General features: G+C 41.9%; 1 protein-coding gene across 3 annotated transcripts in view; it reads right to left on the bottom strand.

Moving 5' to 3' along the window:
- Positions 1 to 5,214, bottom strand: part of LOC109300158 (aromatic-L-amino-acid decarboxylase-like) — a 103,244-nt gene extending 98,030 nt beyond the window's left edge. For 2 of the 3 annotated variants that reach the window (XM_019520748.1, XM_019520756.1), the window contains exon 1: positions 5,116 to 5,214. The gene's annotated coding sequence lies outside the window, so the exon portion shown is untranslated. The remainder of the gene's footprint in view (positions 1 to 5,115) is intronic. The other variant, XM_019520783.1, reaches the window with a different exon arrangement.
- Positions 5,215 to 10,256: the final 5,042 nt, after the last annotated feature.

The raw sequence follows: 10,256 nt of genomic DNA, 5'->3' as shown, positions 1-10,256 counted from the left end.
GGTGTGACCCATGAGGAGTAGAGGGGGCAATTGCAACCTGTGGGTGAGGTGGGGTGGCAGGCATAACCCATGCATGGGGTGGGGTGGGGTGAGGGAGGCAGGTTGGACCCATGGGTAGGGTGGGGTGGGGGAGATGTAACCTGTGGGTGGGGGGTGGTAGGCATGACCCATGAAGAAGAGGGAGGCGCAACCCGTGGGTGGAGTGGGGTCTCTCCCCCTACACCCCCAGTCCTCCCCACACCAGGACTTACTCAGCTCCAGCAGTGGCAAATCCTGATAAAAGCAGCTTTATCTAGAGCAGCTTGCAGGATGAGGGTTGAGAGCACTGGCTGGGGGGAGAGCAAGGGACCAAGGGGGCAATAAATAGACCAGGGTGGGGGGAGGGGAGGAGTGAAAAGATCAGCCCTGGGGCAAGTGACTGGGTTTTCCCAGCCCTGGGGCTGCGCAAGGGAAGTGTACTGAAGTTCCATGCACCTGTTTGACCTAAACTGGAGTAAGTCTGATACGACATAGACCCAGGTTTATCTTAAACCGGGTTCTGCAATTTTTAGACCAGTTTGTATGTGTGAACTTCTGTTCAGTTACAGGTTTAGATTGATTGCCAGTCACTGAGACTGGATCTGTAAGTGTGAGGTCAGCACTGGGACCAGCTAAGTTTAAACTGAACCCAATTTAACCTCCCGAATGTTTGTTCTGAGCCCAAGTGTCCAGAGGGGGTGTGGTTAGTGAAACACAGGTACCTCTTATGAATATGAGAGACCTCCATGCTTGGACCTCTGACAATCATGTACATATGGTGTAAGAGTCTAATTGTATTAAGGAAGCATTAGCATCACCTTATTAAAAGAGCAATGTAATTTACTTAGATATAACTTGTTTGCGTAGCTTGTACTTAGTTGAGGTCTTGAGACAGAATCTTTTACTTAGGCAGTCATGGTCTTTATAATGCCAGAGCAAAAGTTGTCCCGTAAACTAAAGAAAGATTATTGAAAAATGTTCATCTTGGACAAATCAGCAAAACACTTCATTCTATATTCATGCACCCACTGAACTGTAATGCCTGAACAGATAGTGGGACATTTCAGCAGTCACCAGCTTTCTTACTCCTCCTTTTGTTCAATATCACACAAATTCAGTGTTCATCGCATGATCTCTTTCAAAATACAAATTGAACGGCATAAAAATAAGCTGTATTGTGTATGCATACAGTATTGTAAATTATTATTCACAATTATTATAAATGCATATATCTGAAAAAGCTATCCAAATGCCCCACAGTAACCTGCTACAATACAAAACAACCCCCCACCCCTGTGATCACACAGCTCTGGTGGTCACCTACCAGGCCACACTTGAACTAATCAGAAGAACTATCAGATTCCATCGTTTCTTCATATGCCTTTCCCAAAATGTGATATACCTGATCCAATGCACCAAATGCCCTCATGGGAACTAGGTGCATGGAACTAAACAGCAGCTACGTACCAGAATGACCTTTCACAGAGAAAAAGTACAAAGGACAGACACGCAAACACCGTCAGGGGCACATTTCTCACAGAGCAGTGACTCCCTCTCTGATGTCACTATTCTCATGCTGAAGGGAAATCTATAAAGCCTTTTAAAGGCAAACTTGGGAACAAAATTTTGTAAGATGTCTGGACACTAAGTACCAAGGACTTAATATGGACATTGGTTTTTTGGCACATTATAAACTTACCGGTTCCTGAGTTTCTTCCATAGTTGAAAGGTGAGAATAACCCTCCTCTCTGTACCTTGATCTCCCAGTAATCAGCGTTTTTTTTCCTGCTAACTGTTTGCCTGCTACTCCTGGAAATTTCTCTACCCCCTCTCCCAACTGCTTTTTACTATGCTGTACTAGCTTTTACTGATCAGACCTGATGAAGAACGTCTTGCATTCAAAGCATGTCTAACTGTATCCTAACTATGCAGTTGATCCAATAAAAGATATTGCCCTAAGAAATCCCTGCCTCTTACATATTATAAACACAAGTCTAAAATGTACTTGTATTTGTCTCATCACTGGGTATTTTTACTAGCATAGGTAGCAATGAGTGACATCTGTTGGATAAATGTTTCCTATTATCAGGATTTTCTCTGAGATGTGAAATGTCTATTAAAAGCTACCTTTATGCTTCTGTTATCCTCTACAGGATTAGGGTGAGGATGATATAATTAATTCTCATTCCAGTTTAATCTGTTAGTTGTGTGGTGGACATTTCTTCCAGCACTGACACCTTTAGCGCTGGAACTTTAGATCCAATCATCCTTGAACTTTGGAACTAAATCCAAACCCAAACTCCTACCTCTGTTAAGCTGTGCATTTCAATTAAACATACACACACATGTTAAGATGCAACCTTTAAATGTGCCTATTGTAGTACCTCATGGGGAGATAGTATTCCAGTGTTTTGTGCCTGCATTCTCCTAGATGCCCTATTCCTCTGGTGACCTGATATGTCATAGGACTCTCTTCCTGCAGGGTGTCAGCTAAACTGCAGAGAAGACTACAGAGCATCATGAAAGTGGCAGTTGAGACAGGAAGCCCAACCATGAAGGAGAACAAAGACATAAGATTCCTATATGTTGACTTGGACTGACTGAATCTGAAGCAAAACATTCCATTCCAAGGGAAAAAGTTGAACATTTTTGGCAAAAATAAAAAACATTCTGTGAAAAGTTTAGGAGAAATGACATTTTCTACCAAAAAAGGTTTTTTTCTTGAAAAGTTCTGAGTGGCTCTGTATCTTTTTGAAAAGTATGCATGTCTACCCAGTGCAAGTTAGTTGTGTGCATGTCAGCCCCTGAACTGGAAGTGGCATAACCATATTAGTTACAGTGCTACACCCAGATAAATCATCATCACCCTTCATCTCAGCAGAGCTACTTCTTCTGGATCCAACACCATATAAACATGGCTGGACTGCTTCTGGTTCCATAGCTAGCATATGCAGAACTATGTGGGGTTTCTTTTCCCAGCACTGCCTTGCACAGTGTAGATATGTTTGTAGATGCACAAGAATTAAACATGAATATGTTAGTGGTTTCTACTTATACACCACTCTTCTCTCACATTGATGTTAGTTCTTATGGAAGTCGCACTATTTTGTGATGACAACATGATTTTTACTTAAAGATTTCATAGACATTAGGGCTGGAAGGGACCTCAGAAGATCGAGTCTAGCCCCTTGCCCTAAGGGCAGGAAGTCAACTGGGTTAAAGGATCCCAGCAAGATAAGCATCCAAACGTTTCTTAAAAGAATCCAGAGTAGGTGCTTGCACCACATCTGGAGGGAGTCTATTCCAGAGTCTCCTCCTTAACTATTGATAATAGGCGTGACAATATCCAAATAAATATATAGCCTTGCTATGTTGCCACACCTCGATGACTGAATTCTCCATTATGATGCATTAGCTCTATTGTGAATACCATGGGAATGCACATTCCCTTTTAGTTATTTCAGCAGTACTGGATAGTTCACATATAAAAGCCCCTGAATGCAACAATGGTAGAAACTCTTTTGAGTAATGAGAGATAAAGGATATGAGTTTCTGAGCAGCAACAGGATACCTCAAAATGTTCATCCTTCAGGTTCAGTTTAGGTAAACACCCCATCATTAAAGTACTTATTTATAAGGCCTGCACTTTTCAAGGGCTTAATTTTGAATTCTCTGTGTGCTCAGAACTTCTATTCATCAAGTCAATGGGACTTCTGAATACACAAGGCTGTGCAAATCTGGGATCCAAGTTTCTGAAACTGGCTAGAAATATCAAAGGGAAATTGGGCCTCTGCCAAGATGTTAAAGAGTGCCTTCTTTTCAGTTGGACTACAGATGATTTCCCAATGCTGTGAAGGGCTCAGCTCTTGTCAAGAGATGCTTAAGGACCCTCAATGCCTATCAAATTAATATGACAGTTGAGGCTACCCTGCCTCTTGGGAGATGTTCACTACTTTTCTGTACTAGGCCCTGAGAGAAAAGGTTTGTTTTTTTCTTGTAGTTTCTGAGATCAGCAGATCAAGCAGCACACCGTTTCATTCCTTTGTTGATCTGCTTAATTTTTTCAGCTACAATTTAAAAATATTGTTTGAAAGTAAATACAACTCCCTGAAAGCCTGTGGAGGTTAAAGATTACCTACATTTCCAAGTTCAGCCCAGTAGCCCTTCTGTCTCTTATCTACCCTGACTTCCTTAAGCGCAGCTGATATACTTTGTCACTCATCACTTCATTAACAAACTCAACCTGGGAGGGAGACATGCATTATTACCAAATATGTATTCTACTTGCATTCACCTGTCTCTAATCATTCAACAGAAATTTGTGTCCATGTGTTACCACATGGTTACTACCTAGACCCAACCCTATTCCAATAGTGAAAATGCAGTTCTATTGACTTCAAAAAGAGTAAAATTATTCACAAGGTCTCCAGGTAGCAATTCCATTACTATGCTTTTTAAAGTTCGGGGGGGGGTTGTTGTTCGTTTTTACTTTTCTTGGCTGTGGCACTAGAGAAGAATTATACTACGCTACCAAATATTTATATTGTAGCTCTTTCCACATGGACTAAGTGGTAACTAGCTGCTTTATAACTCAAAGATTTTAACAAATCTACATTTTATTTTAATGAAATTCATCTGACATTATATTAGAATTATTTCTGGTTGCATACAGGACATTAAGTTCATTTTTTATTTACATTGTCTTTAAAAATCAATACAAGAAAATAAGTAAATCATGCATATATATGTGCACACAAGGAATATATTCAATAAAATTATGTATATCTATGTTAATAATTATTTCTAGTTAGTAATATTTAAGTTTGCCTATTATTACAGCATATATACCATGGGCTTATTGGCACTATTTTATCTATAGTACTATATATTCCCTCAGTTCTGTTTCCTGTTGATAAAGTTGATAAAAGCAAAAAAGGGAGTTATGCCTCCAATATGCTCTTCTAAATAAAACATGTTTGATATTGGAAAGTTATTAGCAGAGCCATAGGTTTAACTAACAAACACTGCACAAATTCAAGCATTTATCTACTCAAAGTTAGTAGCCATGAAGCTGCAAAGACAAAGCATGTTACTTACAGTCAACTGGTGAGAATGCTCCACCTTCTCCTTCCTCTTCTCTTCTTTTTCCCTCACCTCCTCTCTCTTTGCTTCTCTGTGACAGTTATAAAGCACAGGAGAAGCAGTTGCCAGTTTATATGGGCAGAGTATTTACGTCCCCTTAGCCTATCAGAGCCAAGTGCTTTGCATCTGACATTCAGAGCAGCATCCCCACTCCACCAGCTCATACATCCCACCCCCCTGCATAGAGGTAGGAAAAAAGTAATCTATCTAAAAACAAAACCAGCGTAGCTGAGGAACAAGAGTCAACCAAATCCAGAATTTAACAAAGCACACTTTAATTAGTTTACATGACTAATCACATTTTATTGCATGTTAGTATGGACATGCATTCAAACACATGCACACATATGTGTGTGTTTGAGCGCACACACTCACACACAGTATGCAAAAGTTTTCTGTAGTAACTTCCCCAATCTCTGTAGTAAGGGGAAGCTTTTGGATTGCTTACATAGAAGACTAATACCCCTGTGTGGGCAGGCAGGCAGGCAAAGATACAATAGTACTAAAGTGACTGTAAGCTATAAAGCTATGTACACATGGGATCAACCCCAATATATGTGTCTATAGATTTTCTCCACTATTTCTCTGCATTTGTTTTATACCATACTTGAAAGCTATAACAGGTTTTCAAGCAAAGATACTCCTTTATTTTCCCTCAGGGTTTATTTCCTGTAGAGTTGTCTCTTTTACAGAAACAGTGTTTCTTTAGACCCAGTAGGCTGTGTTCAAGGAAGCTGTGAACAGATCACAGTACTGAACAGCTCATTGTTAGGTAAAGGACCATGAAGATACTTTGTTTAGCACAGCTAGTTCCCTTATTGTTGAATTTGGTGCATTTCCATTGCAGTCTTTCTATAAACTGCACAAATAGTAAAAAATGTTTTTTTTAAAAAGGTAAAACATGACTTGAGAGTTCATTACACTTTTAAAGGGACTATCTTTAGTTGTAATACCTGTATCTCAGTGACAACACTGGTATCATGGTGAAACACTTTCTTATGGGACAACATCTGGTGGCCGCCTATAAACTTGCCAAGGGGCACCAGCAGGCAGTGGGAGAGTCCCTGTTCCCCCGAGCGCTACTGGGGGTAACAAAGAACAACAGCCATAAGTTGACAGAGTAGATTCAGACTAGACATCAGGAGGCACTACTTCACTGTCAGGGCAGCTAGGAGCCGGACCCAACTTCCAAGGGAAGTGGTGTTCGCCCCTACCCTGGGGGTCTTTAAAAGGAGGCTAGACAGCCACCTAGCTGGGGGCATTTGACTCCAGCAATCTTTCCTGCCCATGGCAGGGGGTCGGACTAGATGATCTGCTTAGGTCCCTTCTGACCTAGATGATCTGCTTAGGTCCCTTCCAACATAGGGACAACAGGGCAGACCCTACAATGAGAGACTGCAGGACCTGAACCTGTTCAGCCTTCACAAGAGAAGGCTGAGGGGGGACCTGGTGACCATCTATAAACTCACTAGGGGGGACCAGAAGGGTTTGGGAGAGACCTTGTTTCCCCTAGCACCCCCTGGCATAACAAGGAATAACGGCCACAAGTTGTTGGAGAGTAGGTTTAGATTAGACATCCGTAAGAACTACTTCACAGTCAGGGTGGCTGGGATCGAGAACCAACTTCCAAGGGAAGTGGTACTGGCTCCTACCGTGGGGGTCTTTAAGAAGAGGCTTGATGCCTACCTGGCTGGAGTCATTTGAGCCCAGTTTTTCTCCTGCCCAGGCGGGGGTTCAGACTTGAAGATCTACAAGGTCCCTTCTGACTCTGCTTCTGTGATTCTATGACCCTACCAACTATGAAACATCTACAAACAAGCATGTGGAGTTTGCTTTAGCAATTGTTTTTTTCATTTTATTTTGGAATATGTTTTGGATTTTTGGGATCTCTGATATGATTTTTACATTTGTACCTCACAAACCTATGTATCTGGTACCCAGAAATTCTGTAGAAAGAGGACATTTTCATTGCAAAACTGTTCCAGAGTCAATGGGATTAGACCTGTTTGTTCCAGTGTGACTTGTAAAGGCTTTCAAGATTACTTAATTATATTCAACATGCACAATGTTTTGTTCTGGATTTCAACATTCTCTAAGAGCACTGGAAATCCAAATGCAGCCTCCTTGCTCAGGAGAAGCAGAAAACCAAGATGTCTATAGCAAATGCAGGCAGGCTGAGCAGTCTACTTCAACTCTTTTCATTAAGTCACTTGTAAAAGGTAAACGAACTTCATAAGAGGTGAATTTTCATTGCACTATTAAAATCACTGAAGCTGTCAAGGTAGACACAAAAACATTATATGTTGAGACCCTTTAACTTGCCAGATGCCCTTCAATTTGACTTTTACAACACAGTATGCCAAAGTTTCTTATATCAACTCAATGAAATATTATTTATTACATGCAACAGAGGAAACAGGATGTGGAGAATAGGATGTGCAATGAGGTAGATGGACAAAAGGGAATATAAACTATCCTGACAGACTGGTACATGTCAAAATCTAAACATGATTGCATTGGTCTTCTCAAATCCCCTCATAACTCTAAATGTTCCCTAGGATTTTTCTGTACCTTCCTGTGTACACATCACCTGCTCTCATTCTCCTAATCAGCTATTGACAGTACCTATGAATAAGCCTGCTTACCAGAGATTTGCTGTGTCAGTCACAGCCCAACAGACTGAATTCTCCATTGCAATATGCCACGACAAAGCAAGTTTATATAAGTCACCTTAGGATACTGGTTATTTCACAAAACATCCCCTGCTGCCAAAATATGATGGGGCTGAAGAACTTACCTTATCATATATACAGAATGTATATAAGAAGGGATGGGCAAAATTTGCTTCAAATTTCAGGCTAAGTTTTAGTAAGCTACTGACTTACAGTTTAGGAAGATGTATCAGGACATTTCTTATCTGTGGGCAAGATATATTCCACAAAGCAAATATGAAGGTTTTTATTCACCAGCTACGTAACATTTTCTACTGTTGTGAACACCTGCTATTAGTGCAGCATCTTAAACAGTTACATCTTCTGGTTACCAAGGTTTTTAACGTAGATAGGACACATACAATGGCATAACTAGGAGTGGGTGACTTGCCTACCAGCCCTATGTACTGAGTTAGAAGGGGCACCAGAATGGCAGCGGCTGCTGCCGGCGATACAACACCCCACTTTATTCCTTCTGCTGTTGCCTCTCTGGCTGCAGATCCTGCGTATTACACCTCTGGACACATGTGTGTGTTTCTATATTAAGATAGAGATGCCCACAAATCAATACATAAGCTGCATACATTAGATATAGTAACAGAACCTAAGACAGTACACAGATATCAATCACCGAAGACAGTATTGGCTCAAATCATTGTGATAACCTTATAGTTTTGTTATTGATAGGCTAGACCAATTTGCTTTTTATCCCTCCACCTAGTTAATGTGGAATCAAATACAAATGAAAGGCTGGGGGCTAGGCATGGCCCTCAGGGACATCATGGCATATTTGCCACTGAATTCAGCAGCAAGCAGGAGAGGCTCTTGGTTTGCTGTCATTTCCATCATAAGGTAAAATTCCCACTGAAGGCAAGGGACATTTTGCTAGCATAAGTTTTGCAGGATCAGGACCTGTCCTAGACGATCTGTCTGGAAGAGAGAGACAAATAGGGTGGAATTTTCAATGGACATAATGGGACAGATTCTGCTCAACGTCCATACCCATTGTCAGAGGAGCCTAGTATCTCACAACTGTGTTGGTTCGTTGTGTTGGCCTAGTCAGTATTCTATATGAAGTCACTTCATTTAGCTTTTCTTTTCAGTAGCGAGCTCTTAAATTTATCTCATTTTCCATAGGGGAGGGAAGAAAATCTTGCTTGATTTTGTTGAACAGCATTCATAGGAATGCATGGGAGTTTTTCTTATGAAGGCACCACAAGAAAGAACTTTTGTGCTTTTATTTTTGAAAGGGTCTTTGTCACTGTCAAAACTGCTGCATGTGTCTATACATATATACCAATACATAAACCATATAAATGACATAAACCACTACAGCTGCTGTGTCCCTTAAATGAACAAATAAATGAAAAATAAAAGATATGCACTAAACTGTGCTATATGAAAAGCAGAAGTGGTTTATGCCTCCTATTTGATCTTCAGAAATAAAACAAGTTTGATGTTGAAAGCTATTAGCACAGCCTCAGGTCTAAGCCATAAAATGTTGTATTAATCCAAGCTCTTATCTATATCAAGTTAGTAACTGCAGCTACAAAGACAAAGCATACTACTTACAACCAGTTGGTGAGAATGGTCCTTCCCTTCCTTCTTGTTCTCTTATTTCTCCCTTGCCTCCTCTCTCTTTGCTTTTCTGTGACAGTTATAAAACACAGAGGATGCAGTTGCCATTTTATATGGGCAGAGTTTCTATGGCTGTATGAAATGGCTGTATTTCGATTCAGTTTCAGATTTGGCCGTTTCAGAGTACAGTAATTCATTTCAGTGTTTTGGATCACTGTCCTGTTTTGTTTTGCCTGAATCTGTTTTGGAGATACGGCTCTGCCAAATCTCTTCCTCATCTGCTTCGAATGGCTTGCAAGCGTCACACAGCCCTACTGCCCAGCCAGGCGGGGCTTGGGGCCCCAGCAGAGAGCAGAATGGGACCATGGGTCCATGGGTGGCTCGTCCAGGGGAGGGGGAGGTCTGCTGCCCTCCATGCAAGACAGGAGACCCCTGCGCAGATCTCTGTTCCCTGTCACGCCAGGTCATGGGGCAGGGAAGCAGTGCAGAGTGGTGAGCAAGCCTGCTGGTCCCTGCCATGTGACTTGGCTCTTCAGGGAGCAGAGATCCACACCAGGGGTCTCCTTGCCACTGCTGCCCCAGCAACGTGGGGCTGCCTAGGATGGGCAGTGGTGGCAAGGAGACCCCAGCATGGGTCTCTGTTTACTGCAGAGCCAGGTGGCATGGCAGGGATCAGCACTGCCCTCCTGTGCGACCTGGCTCTGCACTAGGGTCTCCTCCCCGCTGCTGCCCACCCTGCACTGCCCTGGATCTCTGCTCTCTGCAGAGCCGGGTCATGTACCGGGGACCAGCACTGCCCTACTGTGC

Source organism: Gavialis gangeticus, unplaced genomic scaffold, assembly GCF_001723915.1.
Source record: "Gavialis gangeticus isolate Ggan-Ray unplaced genomic scaffold, GavGan_comp1, whole genome shotgun sequence".
Lineage (NCBI taxonomy): Eukaryota > Metazoa > Chordata > Crocodylia > Gavialidae > Gavialis > Gavialis gangeticus.
This window is presented reverse-complemented; position numbering and strand designations above follow the sequence as displayed.